The sequence below is a fragment of the Lepus europaeus genome, chromosome 17 (genome assembly GCF_033115175.1).
Source record: "Lepus europaeus isolate LE1 chromosome 17, mLepTim1.pri, whole genome shotgun sequence".
Lineage (NCBI taxonomy): Eukaryota > Metazoa > Chordata > Mammalia > Lagomorpha > Leporidae > Lepus > Lepus europaeus.
This window is the reverse complement of record NC_084843.1, coordinates 33,222,317-33,241,050: the sequence shown is the minus strand read 5'-3', so window position 1 is coordinate 33,241,050 and position 18,734 is coordinate 33,222,317. Positions and strand designations below refer to the sequence as shown.

The following is an 18,734-nucleotide window of genomic DNA, read 5'->3' as shown; positions in this document are numbered from 1 at the left end:
ATCATTATTGAAATGACTATCAATACTAATACATACCTACATAAAAAGAAATTGTATAATATGAATTGAATTTTTAAATGTATTTTATTTCATCTTAGAGATATGACTTATGGGAAAATATTACATCTGGTAGGTTCTGGTCAATCCTTGACAGGAAAATGGAAACTCATCGAATTTTTAAAAGATGATTTGGCTGCTACAGTTTTAATTTGTTAGTTATGTGGTAAAAAAATCACAGAGACTGAGTATGCGGACAGAAAGTCATATGGCTTGGGGCCAGCGCTGTAGTTCACTTGGTTAATCCTCCGCCTGTGGTGTCGGCATCCCATATGGGCGCTGGGTTCTTTTGCCAGTTGCTTCTCTTCCAGTCCAGCTCTCTGCTGTGGCCCGGGAAGGCAGTGGAGGGTGGCCCAGGTACTTGGGACCGTGCACCTGCTGGGGAGACCAGGAAGAAGCACCTGGGTCCTGGTTTTGGATCGGCGCAGCACCAGCAGTGGCAGCCATTTGGGGGGTGAACCAATGGAAGGAAGACCTTTCTCTCTTTGTCTCTCTCTCACTGTCTATGACTCTACCTGTGAAATAAAAAAAATTTAAAAAAAGGGAGTCATATGGCTTAATGATCTTAATTATAACCATTTTGACCATAACATAAAGAATCATTATAACTAAGTTACTGTTTATTGAGTATCTACTCTAGGAGATACTGCTATGTGCTTGGCACTAAAGATAAAGTCACGGATAAAAGACTTAGGCTTTGCCTTCCTTACCAGCGTTTCTAATTCTAGCTGCATGTTAGATACACAGGGAGCCATTACAAAATACCAATTCCTCCCCCTTCTCCAGCAATTCTGATTCAGTTGATTTGGGTGAGACCCCAGAGTTGCTGTTTTTACAAAATTCGCCATTGAATCTAATACACAGCAGAATTGGGAGGGACTGGTCTGGTGCAAGACCTACATCTATAGATAAGTCATTATAATGGCCTTAAATGCTGTGAAGAAATCTTTAGAGTGCTGTGAAAGGTACAGCTAGTGTGGGGTTCAGGTAAGGGGTTTCTGAGGCATCTTCTGGGAAGTGGTTTTCAGCAGAAACTGAAGGCTAAATAGAAAATACCCAAGCAGGAGGTGGGAAGAGAATGTTCCTCACAGAACAAATAAATTGTGGCAGGGACAGCATGGTGAAGTGAGGGCTGAAAGGAGGCAGTGAGGGAGGGAAAGAAAGTGATAGAGGCTGGAGACCCAGGAACAGGCAGAACACGCAGGACCCGTGGGCTACATTAAGGAGCTGGTGGTTTTTTATTTTTAAATTTTTGTACTGAAAGGAATCTGACACTGAAATGTTCTAAGTAGCTAGTGGGTCATGTGATCACATAGACACTTTCAGAAGATCACTTTGACCGCAGTCAAAAGCAGTTAGTTCTAGAAGCAAGGGTCGATGCAGGGGACCAATTAGGAGCCTGCAGTGGGAGGTGGTGCTGGTTGGACTAAGAAGCCATCAGTGCGACGGAGAGGGATACCCAGGCGTCAGAGTCACTGGGAGGTAACGTCCCAGGACTTGGTACAAGGTCTGAGGACCATTTGGTAGACATTGGGTCACTTGGATGTGAAGTACAAGGGTGAAAAGTAATACGAGAGGATGATGCTGTTCTTGAGATGTTTACCGAGCTTTGAGTGTAGAGGTTTGGAAAAGTGGAGGAGGAACAGATTTGGAATGAAGGGAGAGGGTGAGTTCTGTTTGAGCAGAATAGGTCTGAGGTGCCTAGGAGCCATCCTAGCTAAAAGTTCAAGGAGGCAGCAAAGGATCAACAATGCATATATATCTGGACTGAATGCAGAGTCCGTGGCCGGTAACTGAGGCCTTGGGGCCAGACTGGATCACTCTAATCACTTTTTTTTTCATAAAGGCCTCATTATCTTCACATCAGTTTACCAAAGTGTTGTCTTTAAATTTTTACTCTAGAAAGTGAAGATTTACATACCTTGAATAACTTGTCTAAGACACAAAGTTAGTAAGAGGCAGAGTTGAGATCCCACCTCCTACGATTGTTCCTACTCATAAATGAGCAGGTATATTGTCACCAAATTGTACTGCCTCTCCTTAATCAAAACAAGTGACTCCCAGATACCATGTGGGGTTAACCATGTTTACTAAGGAATTCCCAGCTAAGTGTGTAGCCTCCTCAGTTATAAACATGCCATGTGAGTCTGTTACTGATAATTCCATGCAAAGCATCCCATGGAGTTTATGACTAAGCTCTGGGAGTCAGATTTGGGATTTACTGCCCAAACATCTGTCCGCTTTCTCCCTACAAAACATGCAAACTGAAGCTGAGGTTGCCTGGCATCTCACTAAAAATAGTCACAACCCTGGGGTTGAGAAGTTAAAATGCATTTGAAGTAGTCAAATGCCACCCCACCACCACGGAAAACATTGTGTGCTAAAAATTCAAATAAATCTCATACATTTATTTCTTCAACTGACAAATGAAATCCTGCTACAGGCCAGATCTTTTGTCAGGCTCTGGAGAGGTCAAAGGTGCACCCTGTTCTCAACAGGCTTAGTGTCTTTGAGAAAACTGACACAGGTTAAAGGTTTTTATAGCATTGTTGGAAGGGTGCTATGAGTGAATGCCAAAGAGAGTATTTTTTTATCCATCACTAGAGAAGAACAAGAGGATGTCGGGAGATCTTCATGGAAGGTATGACATATAGAGTAATTATCTGGAACCTCAATTTCTTTGTAATATAGAGTTAGATAAAAAAGAGAGGAAAGCCGGCGCCGTGGCTCAACAGGCTAATCCTCCGCCTTGCGGCGCTGGCACACCGGGTTCTAGTCCCGGTCGGGGCACCGATCCTGTCCCGGTTGCCCCTCTTCCAGGCCAGCTCTCTGCTGTGGCCAGGGAGTGCAGTGGAGGATGGCCCAAGTGCTTGGGCCCTGCACCCCATGGGAGACCAGGAGAAGCACCTGGCTCCTGCCATCGGAACAGCGCGGTGCGCCGGCCGCAGCACGCTACCGCGGCGGCCATTGGAGGGTGAACCAACGGCAAAAGGAAGACCTTTCTCTCTGTCTCTCTCTCTCACTGTCCACTCTGCCTGTCAAAAAAAAAAAAAAAAGAGAGGAAAGAGGAACATTTTGGACATCAGAAAGATCTTTCTCTTTATTATTTTATTTGTACATATTTATGGGTACAGTGCAATATTTCAATAAGTGTATATAATATATAATGATCAAATCAGGGTAATTGATATTTCCTTATCTGTTGACTAGAGGGCTTGAGTTCTTGTTTCCTATTTGCTCAGAAAATAAATAATAGTTTATTGGGAACTGTAGTCATCCTTCTACGATGTGTAACAATAGAAACTGAAATTGTTATATCAAATAGGTACTACCTAGTTGACTACAGTACTATTTGCAGTAGTCAAGATATGGAATCAATCAAGGTGTCCATCAACAGATGAAAAGATTTTTCAAAATGTGGTATAAATACATAATGAAGTATTATTCAGCCATAAAAAGAATGAAATCCTATCATTTGAGGCAAAATGGGTGGAACTGGAGGAAATCATGTTAAGTGAAAATAATCCAGACACAGGAAGACAAATACCACATGTTCTCCCTCCTATATGTAGCCTCCCACTCCCTTAAAAAGTCAGCCTGAACATGGAATAAGGCTTAGGAGTGACTGGGAAGAGGAAGTTGGAAAATGGATACCAAATTGAAATTAAGTAGAAAGACTAAATAGGAACATTTTACAAGGCATGAGGATATGAAAAAAATGGACCCATTTAGAGATGAACATTTTAAATTACACCTGGATTATGTAGTTATGAATAGTTATTATGGCCTTAAAATTGTTATTAAAGAGTTTGACTTGTATTTTGAGGAACAAAGACACCATTGAAGAACTCCCCAGTGGTATGGCTACATAATTGGGCTAAAGTTTTAGGATGACTGTGTTACCTTCAAAGTAAAGGATGGATTGTAAGTAGAAGAGCTTAGAGGTGGGGTGACCTCTGGAGAAGTTATTGCAGAAGTCCAGGAAATAAATAAATAAATAGAAAAATGAATGAATTTGAGAGATATTTAGTGGGTACAATCAACAAAACTTGGAGCTTAGAGAATAGCAAATCTAGGGAGAGCTGGATTAGGTGGAAGTGGTGACCTTTACTGAGAAAATTTCCAGAAAGATCAATTTAAAGGGGAGGGGATGTTAAATTTTAGGAATAGTGAATTTTGTTGTGGAACATTCAAGCTGACATGTGCAGTAGATTACCAGCATTACCAACCTGGGCTGAAAATACAGCCCAGATCAGGGAATAATAGCCATAAAGACTAGGGAGTTGTCATCACAAAGATTAGGAAATTATCTCCAGAGAGATCCCCCCAAATATTAGGGCATCATCTCTATAGATGTTAGGGAGCTATCCTCATAGCTCCCTATGAGGAGTCAATTTCCACAGAGATAGGGAGTCATGACCATTCAGTTGGGTGTGTGTATATAAAATGAGATGACTCAAGGGGCCAAAATGCAATACTGTGGGACATCTGTATTTAGTGTATGAAATAAAATAAGAGTTAGCAAAGGAGGGATCAGAGAAGTAGAAGAGCTAATAGATGAGCTGGTGTCATGGGAGTCACGAAAGGAGGGAGTTTAAAGAAAAAGAAGTCATTCCTATCAAATTCTATAGGAAACTTAAATATTGAAATGTGTCCATTGGATTTGGTATTAAGATATTATTGGTGATACTTGTGTGAATGACTTTAGTGGAGTAGTGGAGCAGAAGTCAGGAGTACAGTAGGCTGTAGGGAGGTGGAGTTTAGCGATGCTGTGAGGAGGAAACAAACAGGAGGTCAAGTTGTAAGAACTGGTGTGGCATGAATCACCTCACTAGAAAATGGAAGGTGAGAAAAATGGAATAAATGAACACTTTATAAATCTCTGAAAGGTTCCTGATCCTTGGCAAATGCATGGAGGGTGATATTGTCTTTGTTATCCAAGTATTTGATGACTATCCCATCCCTAAAAATAGGTCTACCAATTGTCATTCCCAGAAGTCAGTTGTAGGCAACAAAGACTTTCCCAGAAGGTGAAATAAAATTTTCCTCTTCAACTCATGTTTTCCCCAGAGTCTTTAGGTTTTCAAGAATTTCTACAGTGAATTCCAGTTATTTGGCAGTCATTTCCTAGTACCATAGTCCATGCTTCCTAGTACATGATTTCTTGACTTCTGCTAAAGTGGAGGAGATATTTCCTTCTAGAATTATGAGCTTTTGCTGAAGTGGAGACAATTTTTCTCTCCCCCCAAAACATTGTCATTCTAAAGGAGAGAAAGCATGTGGGATCATTCTTGTCTCTGCTGGCCCTGCGAGTTGGCTTCCTTGTCTGGCTGCACTGCTTCTACCTGTGAGCCTAATAAATGAGAAAGCAGGTGCCTGGGTACAAGTAAGAAGTATACAGAGTGTGCTGTATGTGTGGTTCCAGTGGTCTCCTGGATTCTACAAGGAGCCCAGACCTTATAGGGACAGATCATCTAGTTCACCTCAGGGAATCAAATGGACAAAAATACTGGCCCACGTGGAAATTCTCCTACCTGAGACAAGAGCTGAGGTTGCCTTCCTTCATCGTCATTTCTCCATAACACTTGGCACCATGACTCTAATCCAACTACAGTGTGACTCAGGTCCAGTTTGAATTCAACTTCAGCCAGCAACAGATCACCTCCCCAGTCAGGGGTAAACAAGTAGAAGCCATCAAACTCCAGGCAGTACTTCAGATGACACCCCCGAGGAAATCTGCATTTTGCCAGGAACCCTTAGATCAACCCTAAAAGAATGCTGTGCTGCTGTCCCTCAAAGATACTCCTTTTAGCTCATAGCCCTAACAACAGTTAGGGTCTATTATTCTGGGGTGGGGAATGTGAAGAATTAGATGGGCTAATGGTTAGGTTAGGTCCCTGTTGGTATGAGATAAGGGGGAGTCCCTTTAAGAGTGTACAAAATGTTTCCTTCTGTTCAGAATCTGCCTCAAGAGACAAAATATCAATCCCACTCCTCTGAGTTTCTAGTTTTATCATGAGAATAGAAGGAAGAAGTTAGCTACACCACCCTTCTGATGGCTTTCTTGTTTTATCATGAGCAAGCTAGACAGGATTACAGTTCTGGCCTTCTGATGGATTCTGTCCCTGTCCTCTGGTTGATTGTTAGCTATTGTTCTGCTCACCCAAATTCTGCTTAAAAGACACTACTTTGACAAATTTCTCAGGTCTTCCTCTCTTGGAGTCCACCTCCCCCACCTCCTGACTGCTGCAGTAGGAGGTTTCTGACTTAAATAAATCTTTCTTTGCATAAAAAAAGAATGAATGAAAATACTGTGAAATAAAACATACAAAAGACGGGGTTGTAAGGTATAATATCCATTTATTGATTAATGATGGCCAGTTCATTTTTTTATTTTGTAGGAAAATTGACATGGCAAGATAACATGGCAAGTGTGAAATCAGAGTCGGGGGAGTTGGTCTGGTTGTCTTAGACTAAGGGACAATATTCATAATCATGGGGAAACAACTGTTAGGGAATGGCACGTTTGTGTCCATGGCCGAGGTACCTTCTCTCTAAGGCTATGCTCGAGATACACTGAAATTCTTTTTGTTGCGTTTTTGCTCCATGCTAATGGCGCCACTCTCACCATATTCACATATTCTTTCATCACAAAGTGTGAGAAATTTAATAAGACCTATTTTTAAGCCAAATTCTAGATTTGATGAGATATTCAAGCTACAAGTCAAGTAGACTTTTTTTCCTTAAGTGTGGGTGATTTGGATAGAAGTTACTTTCATCTGCTGTGTATTTATTGATCTTACTAATTTTGCTTTCAGAGGACACTCCTGTCTCCAAGATCCTGGGGGCAATTCTCTAAACCCTCCTGTCTTCCTCCTCGCTAAATGGGTACAGAAAATATGCTTAGGAAAAAAAGAACAAGGAGAAAAATATCATGATGTCTTCTGAAATATCAGTCGTATCCACCATATTATTCACAGGAACTACAAACTAGTTGACTTAAGATTGAATGCTCATGTTTATAAAAGTGCAGATAATCTCTCTACGTTCATGGTTGAAGAGATAGCAGAGTGCTTAGAGACCAGATAATTGGTGACCAAGTTACTGTGGGCATTTAGAGACTTGACTATATCTTATCCAGAGGGACTTTCCCTTATCTTATATCAGTATAAGACACATAATACCAGAGGGGAGGTACCAAATTTCCCTCAAAACAAAGCTTGGAATCTACCCAAAGCCAGCTGGGTGAGACTCTGCAGTTCTGCCCACAGGACAGAAGAGATGATGTTTATCTTGGAAGAATGAATGAACGGGAACCTGGAGGTGGTTGCTTTTATTAATCAGATTGGTAACTGACTAACAGAGTGCTCCAGTGGGCAGTCAGCAAAGTCCACATCAAAGCACTAATGCACAACTTCCTGTTTGCTCATTGCTCACCTTCCTGGCTCCTAGCACTTTGCCATTTTATTGTAAAACTAGAAACCCTCTGTAAGTTTTTCCTCATCAATGCAAAGCATCGAGATTTTCAGACATTTCTGCTAAGACTTTTAAGTTTCTCGAGAAATTATGGGAGGAAGAAAAAGAGAGTAGGGGAAGGGAAGGGGACGAATAAAGAATGGAAAGAGTGAAGATGGTCATAGCGGTTGCTCTGTACAGAAGGGACTTGACTTGCAGGCTTGAGACAGCTGTCCTTGGAGAAGCCTGCTTCCAGAGCCAGCTCTTGCTGGTGCCTGGGAGCTGGGATTTTGGAAGGGTTCCATTCTGATGGAGACGGTTGCTGTGCCTGGATTGCTCAGGCAGTGTGGTTTGTGCTGGGCACCTACTTTCCTTCTAGAGTCTGGCATCTCCATATGTGCTGGATGGAAGGTGCATATGTGACAGGCCCACAGAGAAAACCCTAGGTGCAGGGTCTTTTCCTGGTAGTTTTCCTGGTGAGTTTCCCTGGTAGATATTTAACATGTGTTGACACAACTCATTGCTGGAGAAAGAAAGCACATCTGATGTGTCTCTCCTGGGAGAGGATCCTTCCAAGCTTGTGCCTGGTTTTCCATGACTTGGTCAGTGTGTATTTTCTCTTGGCTGGTTTAGCTTCATATCCTTTCACTGTGAATGTGACCCTATGCTGAGTCTTGTGGGTCTTTCCAATGAATTTACAAATCTGGGGTGAACCCATGGCCCCATTCCTCAAAAACTGCTGTTAGTAGATTCACCTACGTTCATCTATATCCTTCTCCCAATTAGGGAGAAAAATAGTCAAATTGTTTTAAGAGAAAGGGCTTACAGCTAGAGACCTGGATCTAGCTGTTGAACAATATTACATGTTGAATAAATGTTAGGTCTCTCTCTTGTTTAAGTCCCAAATATTAATGTATGGAGGTCATTAAAGTATCTCACTGCAGTTACCTCTTCGCTGTTAGTGGGGTTACTGGGGCATGATTCTAGGCATTCTCCAAGATTACAACAAAAAAATCTCTACAGACAGACTAGGAATCTATGGCTTAAGCCAACGGAAACATACTGCATACCTTGTTCTACACTTTTCATTTTGCATAATGAAATGTTTTAAAGACAGTTTACATCAGTATTATAGATCTAGCTCCGTCTTTATCATGCCTGAGTTTCAGTATTATACATTATGGATGTGGTAGAATTTGCCTATCCAGACCACAGTTGATGGACCTTTAATCATTTTTAGTCTTCTACTGTTACACACAGACAGTGCTGTACTGAGCATCCTTGTACATGCATCTTTTTATATATTCATGACTGTATCAGCAGGTTAAATTTCTAAAAGTAGCATTGTTGGGTTAAAAGATGATAGACATTACTAAACCAAAGGAGCTATACACAGTTCTTTTCTCAACAATGTATAAGAAGGATCTGTTTCCCCATACCCTTGTCAATTTATATGGTTTATTTATTTAATGAATTTTCAATAAAGTTCACCCTTTTTTGGTATCCTCTAACTACTCACCACAAAGACACAGAGTGTTTCCATCATTTCCAGGGGTCCCCTCTGGTCATTTGTAGTCAGACCCCTGTCCCTACCCTGAGCCTTTTCCCACTGATCTTCTTTCTGTCTATAGTTGCCTTTTCCAGAATGCCATAACAATAAAATCATTACAGTATATAGCCTTTGAGTCTGGCTCTGTCACTTAGCATAATACTTTGGAGATTCATCCATGTTGTGGCATTTATCAGTAGTTTACTCTATTTTTAAATTTTTGCTGAGTAGAATTTCATTGTAAGGTTGTATCACTATTTGTGTGCATTAATCAGTTGAGGGATATATGGATTGTTCTGAGTTTTTGGCAAGTATGATTAAAGCTGTTATAAATATTTGGGGACAAGTTTTTGTGTGTACATATGTTTTTACTTTTCTCAAGTCAAATTACAGATAAAATTACCTAGTCATATGATAAATATATATTTAACTTTGTAAGAAGCTGCCAAACACTTTTCCTGCATAGCTGTGCTATTTTGCATCCCCATCAACAATTTACAAGAGTTCTGGTTGCTCCACATCCTCACCAATATTAATACTGTCAGTATTTTTAAAATTTTGGTGATTTTAATAAGTGTTAGTGAATATTATGTGTAAAACTTTTTAAAAATTGCTATTCTAAACAAGTGATAAAAGGTATCTCATTTTTCATTTACATTTTAAAAATTAAAGATAATTAGAATACATTAATATGTTGAGAATATCTATTTCTTTTTCTTTGAATTTCCTATTATTTTCCCATTTCTTATTAGGTGGGTTGAGCATTTTTTTTAAAAAGGTTTATTTATTTTTTTGAAAGTCCGAGTTACAGAGAAAGAATGAGAGGGGAGAGAAGAGAGAGGTTTTCCATCCACCAGCTCATTCCCCAAATGGTTGCAATGGCCAGGGCCAGGCTAGACTGAAGCCAAGAGCCAGAAGCTTCATCTGGGTCTCCCACATGGGTAGCAGGGACCCAAGCACTTGGGTCATCCTTTGCAGCCTTTCCGGATCATCAGCAGGGAGCTAGATTGGAGGAACTGCAGAGACATGAATCGGTGCCCGCATGGGTTACTGGCATTGCAGGTGGCTTCTTTACTCTCTATGCCACAACAACACCCCCCAGGCTATGCATCTTTAAAAATGATTTTTAGGGCCTGGCCCTGTGGTGCAGTGGCCTGAAGCGCCGGCATCCCATGTGGGCGATGGGTGCCATTTGGAGACCCAACTTTTCCACTTCCCATCTAGCTCTCTGCTGTGGCCTGCAAAAGCAGTAGAAGATGGCCTAAGTCCTTGGGCCCCTGCACTCATGTGGGAGAACCTGGAAGAAGCTCCTGGCTCCTGGCTTTGGATTGGCGCAGCTCCAGCCATTGCGGCCAATTGGAGAGTGAACCAGTGGTTGGAAGACCACTCTCTCTCTCTATGCCTCTCCTCTCTCTGTATAACTTTGACTTTAAAATAAATAAATAAATCTTTAAAAAATGATTTTTAGTGACTCTTTTTTTAAAACTTTTATTTAATAAATATAAATTTCCAAAGTACAGTTTTTGGATTACAGTGGCTCCCCACCCCCCCATAACCTCCCTCCCACCCACAACCCTCCCATCTCCCACTCCCTCTCCCATCCCATTCACATCAAGATTCATTTTCAATTTATCTTTATATACAGAAGACCAATTTAGTATATACTAAGTAAAGTATTTCAATTTAGTATATACTAAGTAAAGTATTTCAACAGTTTGCACCCGTACAGAAACACAAAGTGTAAAGTACTGTTTGAGTACTTATTATACCGTTAATTCACAAAGTACAACACATTAAGGACAGAGATCCTACATGGGGAATAAGTGCACAGTGACTCCTGTTGTTGATTTCACAATTGACACTCTTATTTATGGCATCAGTAATCACCCGAGGCTCTTGTCATGAGCTGGCAAGGCTATGGAAGCCTCTTGAGTTCACCAATTCTGACTTTATTTAGACAAGGTCATAGTTTAGTGACTCTTACGTATTAGAGAAACCAACTTTTCAATAGTGTTGCAAACATTACTATATTGTCTTTTTTTTTTTAAACTTTGCTTTACAGCATTCATTTCTGCAGTAAAATTGTTATGTAGCTTTTGAATTTCATACCTTATGGTACAAAAATGAGGAGGTAGAAATGAGAAAATTTATGAATGCAAGATATAGGGACTATCAAGCTAGGTAACCTGAGTCAGTTTTTGCCCCACTTCCACTATTACCCTACGCTAGTAATGTATAACCAAGGCAGATTTTCTTAGTCCATTTTGCTATCTGCAAATAACCAAGACTTGTTGACAAATGCAGCTGCTCTGAGAAAGAGTAGAGTCCCCAGGGCAAAATTTTTCATTTTCAGATGTGGAAGAAGATTGGTTTCATGGAAGAAATGTGCTTATTGCAGAGACCATCAATACACCAGATTGTTAACGCCTGTTGGCTGAGACACAGGGAATTCCTGTCTACAGTCTCAGTGACATTACTTTGCCGGAAACAGGCCTTCTCTCTGCCAGCCCTACCCTTAAACATAGGGTTCCATGCTGATTACAAAGGCCTATTATGCTTAATGCAATCTATGGGCAAAAAAATTCAAGGGAGGGCAGAAGGGGTGTGGATGAAGAGAGTGAATGGTGTAGTGGGAGGAAGTGAGGAGGAGAAGAGCAAGGGAAGGGGACCCCTTACTTCCATATTTCCCACACACAGAACCTCTGTTGGCATTTGATTTTTTGCAATCATTAACATTTTTAGAGTCAGAGGCAATCAAGCGCACAGTCAGTTACATGATGCTAATCTGAGAAGAGCACAGCACACAAGAACTGGGGGGTGGGAGCCTGAGGATGGCACAGTGCGCTCTGCAAGGGCAGCTTGTTCTGTGCCGCACTCCCATCTCCGCTCCCTGGAGGTTGATAGGTGGGCTGTGCCTCTGAGAGTTCCATTCAGTAACAAAGCCAGGTTACTGAGATAAATGCACTCCTTTTCTAGCTAAAGAACTATGAACTCAGGATAACCACCTAATTAAAATTTCAAAGAGTGGAAATAAAGGATTGTTAATAAAAGCCAGTGACTTCCTCTGAGGTCTGTGGTTGAAGAGATGAGTGGAACAGGACGTGAGTTATGTATTTAATTATTCCATCTCTGTACCTTCCTTTCATTCTCACCCCACACTGCCCTTCCCCAGCATTCCCTGACTTGATCTCATTGTCTGTTTCCCAGTCCACTGCACATCTTTTTTCCCCCTTCCTTTCCTTTGTCTTTTGGTGTTTGCTTAACTGATCATCATTGAGGCTTGAAGTTCATTTTAAGTATTTGTGTTTTTATTGACATTTATGCTGACTTCCTTAAGTAAAAAGCAAGCTGGAAAAAAAAATCACAGAATTAAATTGCTTTATCCTCAAACTTGACTCTGGATTGATTAATTGAAGAAATAAAGGGAGTGGAGGGATTTAAAATGGAGTAAGATCTACATCCCAGTAGAACTTTGGACAATTTCTTTTGCATTGAGTAAACTGAGAAGGAATGTAGCTGAGTAATTTTTTCACATCCCTAATGCTGTACAATGGTTGGAAGAATTGCAGTAGAGTTGAGAGACATGAAAAAACCCCAACTTTGCTGTTTGTAAGATGTATGACTTTGGGCAAGTTCTTCAACCTTCCTGAAAATCACAGTCTCAGCCTTGTGGCATTTAATTGTAAACTTCTGACTATCAGAACTCAAAGACGCCATGATTTTAAAAGGCAGAACATTGGTAACAACGACCAAGACCAGCCCAGACAACCTTTCCAGACAAATCCTCAATGTCAGTCATTTTCATTTCTGGATAATGAGATTGGCTACTGGATAGACACAATATTAGATCTGTGACCCAAGCACTGTCTAAGCCTCCGTCACGTGTGGTCGGGTAGAGTGGCGTGTGAAAACCTGGGCTCTGGAGTCAGCATGCTTACATTTAATTCTGGCCCTGACATTTACATCAGGGGAACTTTAGGCAAGTAATTTCTCTGTTATTTAGTTTTCTCATCTATAACATGATGATCACAGTAGTCATAATAGTTCCTATGAATGTGATCTTATTTGAAAATGGTTTCTTTGTAGATGTAATTAAGGATCATCAGATGAGAGCATCCTGGATTTAAGGTATGCTCTAAATCCAATGCTGTTGTCTTTGTAAGAGAAAGAAGAGGGAAATTTGATACCCAGAAACACAGGGAGCAAGGTCATGTGATGGAAGGAGCAGAGATTGGAGTGATGCATCCACAAACCAAGGAATATCAGGGATGACCAGAAGCTAGAAAAGGCAAGGAAGGAACCTCCTCCATAGCCTTCAAAAGGCTCATGACCCTGCTGACACCTTCACTTTGGACTTGCCTTCTAAAATTGTGAGGGAATAAATTTCTGTTGTTTTAAACCACAAAGTTTGTGGAAATTCATTGTGACAGCCCTACAAAACTGATGAGGATTCTATACAGATGATGATAATAGTAATCTATCTTACAGGATTATTAGCTGAGTGATATTTTAGTTGTTATATTTAAAGTGTTAAGAATAGAATCTGGAATGTTTATTAGTGGGCTGTATGGTTGATCACTCATCATATTTTACAAAGAACTCTATGAAACAGATACTGTTAGGACTCCCATTTTGCATATGAGGTAATGGAGGCATAGAGAGACTAAGTAAAGATATACTTGCCTTGACTCTGCCTTAGCTTGAACAACCCCCAGAAGTCTGGGTTTGGCTTTATGCTGCTGACTATTGGCTTGGTGACCTTTCCTGGTGATGTTGTGTCAGTAAAGACTCCAGTATTGAGCCACCAAGATGTCCAGAAGATAATTAAGAACACTGTTAGGGCTAGCACTGTGGTATGGTAGGTTAATTCTCCGTCTGCGGCTCTGGCATCCCATATGGGCGCCGGTTCTAGTCCCGGCTGCTCCTCTTCCAATCCAGCTCTCTGCTATGACCTGGGAAAGTGGAAGATGGCTCAAGTCCTTAGGCCCCTGCACCGTGTAGAAGACCCGGAAGAAGCTCCTGGCTCCTGGCTTCGGATTGACCCAGCTTCGGCTGTTGTGACCATTTGGGGAGTGAACCAGTGGATGGAAGACCTTTCTGTCTGTCCCTCTCACTGCAACTCTACCTCTCAAATAAATTAATTAAATCTTTAAAAAAAAAAAAAGAACACTGACCCATATGATGGTGTTCATTCCTCTTGGACATAGTTCTACACGGTCCTAGCTTTGATCCTATGAGCAAAGCACTCCTTTACCTCTCTGACCACTTCTCATCACTCTCTACACTCATCACCTTTCCAGCCATACTGGGCCACCTAAGGGTCTTTGCATGTACAGTTACAGTTGTTTTAATGCTCTTGCCCCTGAGGCGTGAATGCTTTTTCCCTGCTCCCTTGACTCTTACTCAAGATCACCTTATGGAGAGGCTTTTCCTAATTGCCCTATTTTCTTATCTGCCTTGCTTCCACTCCCTTTTAGCAGCTGTAATTATTTAACATACTATTAATATTAGTTATTTATGCTGTTTACTGTCTTTCTCTCCAAACTAGAATATAATCACAGAGAATGGTGTCCTTTATCTGTTTTGTTGACGGCTGTAGCCCAGAGCCTTGGGCAAATCTAGTGCATAGTACAATGCATGCAATAAATGTTGAATGACTAATTGAATGAAGAACAGCTCCCTCTCCAACAACTATGGAATCCGCAAACTGAAATGGTACAAAAATTAAGTATCTAGGGGGAGGAAATGATGAGAGAACTAGTGGAATAATTGAGAGACAAATTGAGAGAACTACTCTCCTATTGAGCTTTACTTCTCAAAAGGTAAGGCAGAAGACTTGGTAGAGAATGAAAGGAATGAAAATATAAGTGAAGGGAGTATCACACGGAATAAAACTAAGAGAATCTAAAACTCATTCATTCAACATGGGATACAGCTGTACAATCCAGAAAAACTATTCCTGAACTCAGGGAGCTTACATTCTAGTGGTCATAATGTCAGGCATTCTAATCTTGAACATAGACTGATCTACTTGCTGGAATGATGAGATGGGAAGGGCTTAAATTTCTGAAGGGCTAATAGGTCACGGTAGACCAAAAGGAAGCTATGTAGGTTCTTTATCAGGAGGAGTCTTTGGAATGTCGATTATGGAAGACTTCTGCAGCCACAGGAAGGATGAATTCTGATAGGGAAGGAACTTCAGAAGAAGCTACTGGAGAAGATCAGTTATGAGGTGGGAGTGACCAGACCAGAGTTGTAGATACCACTATGGAAGAAGGTAGGTCTAAGGAGCCTGGCATAAAATGAAAGGAGTTTAAAGCCAGGGAGTGTGAGAATAACCTAAGAAGAACTCCCTGATGGAGGTGACCCTGGGAGTTGGGGAACTGGCAAGATTAGGTTAGGACCAGTGCCCTGAGCCTCAGGGATTGTTCCCTCACTGAGCTGTGTAAACACAGCAAAGAACTACAGCGCTCCTCTGCTGCTCCTCACCATGCTTGTCCACGTTGGCTGTTTGGTTCACTGTATGAGAAGCCAAGCTCAGTTCCTATGTGGCCCACCAGAAACTGGAAACAGTTTGAATGTAATCAGTCACGATAGATCTACAAAACAAAAACTTACTGTTTTTGCCTGAAATTCACTATATTAATACCCTAGATCTGTAGATTAATGGAGTAAAGTTTTACTTTTTTAATTTTTATTTATTTATTTTTTTGTATCATGGTGTAGAGATTTCTCTGTATAGCAAGCTTTTCATCAAGGACACACTTTTGATTCTGACTGGACATCAAAATGAATCAATCAGCTTTCTATCTTTTTTTTCCCTCCCTCCCTCCCTCCCTTCCTTCCTTCCTTCCTTCCTTCCTTCCTTCCTTCCTTCCTTCCTTCTTTCTGTCGTAGCTAATTGACTTGAAGTCAGTCTCTGTTTTCTCAAATCTTGGGTTTCTTTCAGTTTTGTTTCTCTGTCATGGGAAGAATTGAAGTTATTACCTAGCTCTCTCACTGGTCATGTGAAAAGGAAAAAAATGGGAAAGGAGTGGCAGTCTTGAATTCTCCAGGGTAGTGAGTCAATTCAAAGGGAAAAAATTGTGAAACTTTGCCCTTAGATATTTTTGGTAAACTTATTTCTTGAAATTGTTTTCTAAAAATACCATTTCACAATGTGTGATAGAAACCACACTTCTATTTTTAATGAAACAAATGAAGGGCCTTTCAGGGGGAAGACATTAATGTGCGTTTTTCATAGGTCTTGACTGTAGCCATCATGGCATTGGAAAGAGTTCTGGAGGCCCCAAAAGAGGGGCAGTTTCCTAAGAGCACCCTTAATATTAGCACATCTGGAATATGGCAGCCCAGACTCCCATATCCATCACTGCTTCCAGAGAAGAGCGTGGCTTCCTGATGTGATCAGGACTTTTGGAAGACAAAGTATTTTAATTACTCTTCTGTGAGTAATCTAGTCACTTCCATGAAAAGCATACCTAGCCATTGTTTTCTTGGTAATAGAACTTATGAAAATATTAATGGAAAATGTTATAATTAAATTTAAAATAATTTTTAATTAGTTTTAACAGATTTAATATAGTTCATAGATACAGTTCTAAGAATATAATGTTATTTCCTTTCTCCCTCCTTCCTTCACCCTCTCTCCCTCCCACTCTCTTTTCCTGTCCCTTTCTTTTTTGTTTTTGAAATAACATGTTTTAAATCTACATTACAGTAAAAAAGGCTTATTCCTTCACTGAATAAGAAGTTTAACAAGTAAAAAGCAAAAAGTCTCTACTTTAGTAAGAATATAGACAATGGCTATAAACAATAATTAATTGGAAAAATGACCATCTCACCCATATACAGTAAATTTTAAAGTAATCACAAATCATTGAAACTGTAGTAGGATAACATTTTTTTTTTTTACCTTTGTCAAACCAATAGTTAAGAATATATGGAAAAATTTAAGCTTCCTTGCTAACTTAAGTTCTTTCTTATCATACTTTTTTAGATTAAGGAATTTTTTTTGAAATTTATTTATTTGAAAGAAACACGTAGTGACAGATTTCCATTCTACTGGTTCACTCCCCAAATGCCAGCAACAGTTGGGGCTGGGTCAGATGAAGTCAGGACACAGGAACTCAGTCAAAGTCTCACATGTGGGTGCCAGGGACCCAACTACCTGTGTGGTCCTCCCAGGGTGTGTGTGAACAGGAAGCTGGAATTGGAAACAGAGCAGGGGTCTGAGCCCAGATGCTCCGGTATGGATGAGGGTATCCAAAGCAGCATCTTAACTACTGCACTAAATGCTTGCCCCTTATCACATCTTTAATATGAAACAAGAATATGATGCAAGATTTGAATGTATTCTGGTACTGTGGATATCGTGAAAGCTGGGCAACTGTGGGAAAATGTGCATGAGATTGTTCATTGATGATAATGAATATTCTCACTAGGGAAGGAGGAAATAATTACAGTCACAACAAGCTGGTTCCTACCTCAGGACTTCTGCAGTTTCTGTTCCTTCTTCTGGAATGCTCTTATTCCTTCTCATAGCTGGTGAGATACCAACTCAAATGTCATCTCAGACTTTCTTAGCCCTCGAGGTAATCGCTTTTCTACCTCAACTTCTACTGCAAGTCCCTTTATCACATTCCTTGGTTTTAATTTCTTCTTGGCAGTTACCATGACCTAATATCTGTTTATGTATTTCTTTTCTGGTTTATCTGTCTCTCTAATTGGGTTGTCAACTCTAGAGAGAAGGGACCCTGTGGTATTTTTCAATTGTAGTAACCTAGATGCCAAGAGGAGATATGGAAGGAAAATGAGATAGCAAAATTGAAATTTCATATTTAGGAAAACAACAGAATGAAATAGGTAGCCCTTTTTGAATGGCTCAAGAAAGTAATATAATTCAAAATTCAAAACCTACCACAATGTGCTGTTCTTGGCTATTGTATTTATAATTGTTCATCCAAAGCACATGCTTGTTAGAGCTGTGTTTGTCAATATCACAATTTTGAGCTGGCGCCATGGCTCACTAGGCTAGTCCTCCGCCTGCGTCGCCGGCACCCCGGGGTTCTAGTCCCGGTTGGGGTGCCGGATTCTGTCCCAGTTGCTCCTCTTCCAGTCCCGCTCTCTGCTGTGGCCCGGGAGTGCAGTGGAGGATGGCCAGGTCCTTGGGCCCTGCAATCGTGTGGGAGACCAGGAGGAAGCACCTGGCTCCTGGCTTCGGATTGGTGCAGCACGTCGGCCACAATGCACCGGCCGTAGCGGCCACTTGGGGTGTGAACCAACAGAAAGGAAGACCTTTCTTTCTGTCTCTCTCTCTCTCTCTCACTGTCTAACTCTGCCTGTCAAAAAAAAAAAAAATCACAGTTTTGGAAACCCAAGTAAGTTTCATATACTTCTTTATTGTGTTATTCTATTCTTCTTACAAAACCTAGGACAGTGTAGGGGAGTTGAGAGGGGAAAAGGTTGAGCTACCAGAAAGGAGAAAAATGGTGCAACAGTTTCCTATTAAACTCCTTTGTAGGATTTATTTTTTGTGATCTGTCAAAATAACTTATCTTTCATATAATTTTGCTGTTAGAACATTTAAAAATTATTTGAGAGGAGGAGGAGGAGGAGAGAAAAGAGTGAGAGCATTCCCATCCCATGGTTCACTCCCCAGATGCCTGTAATGTCT

At 40.8% G+C, this 18,734-nt stretch overlaps 1 protein-coding gene across 3 annotated transcripts in view; it reads left to right on the top strand.

The window, feature by feature from the left end:
- The window catches only part of ENTPD1 (ectonucleoside triphosphate diphosphohydrolase 1), a 183,223-nt gene that overhangs the window by 96,835 nt on the left and 67,654 nt on the right, over positions 1–18,734 (top strand). The window lies entirely within an intron of this gene.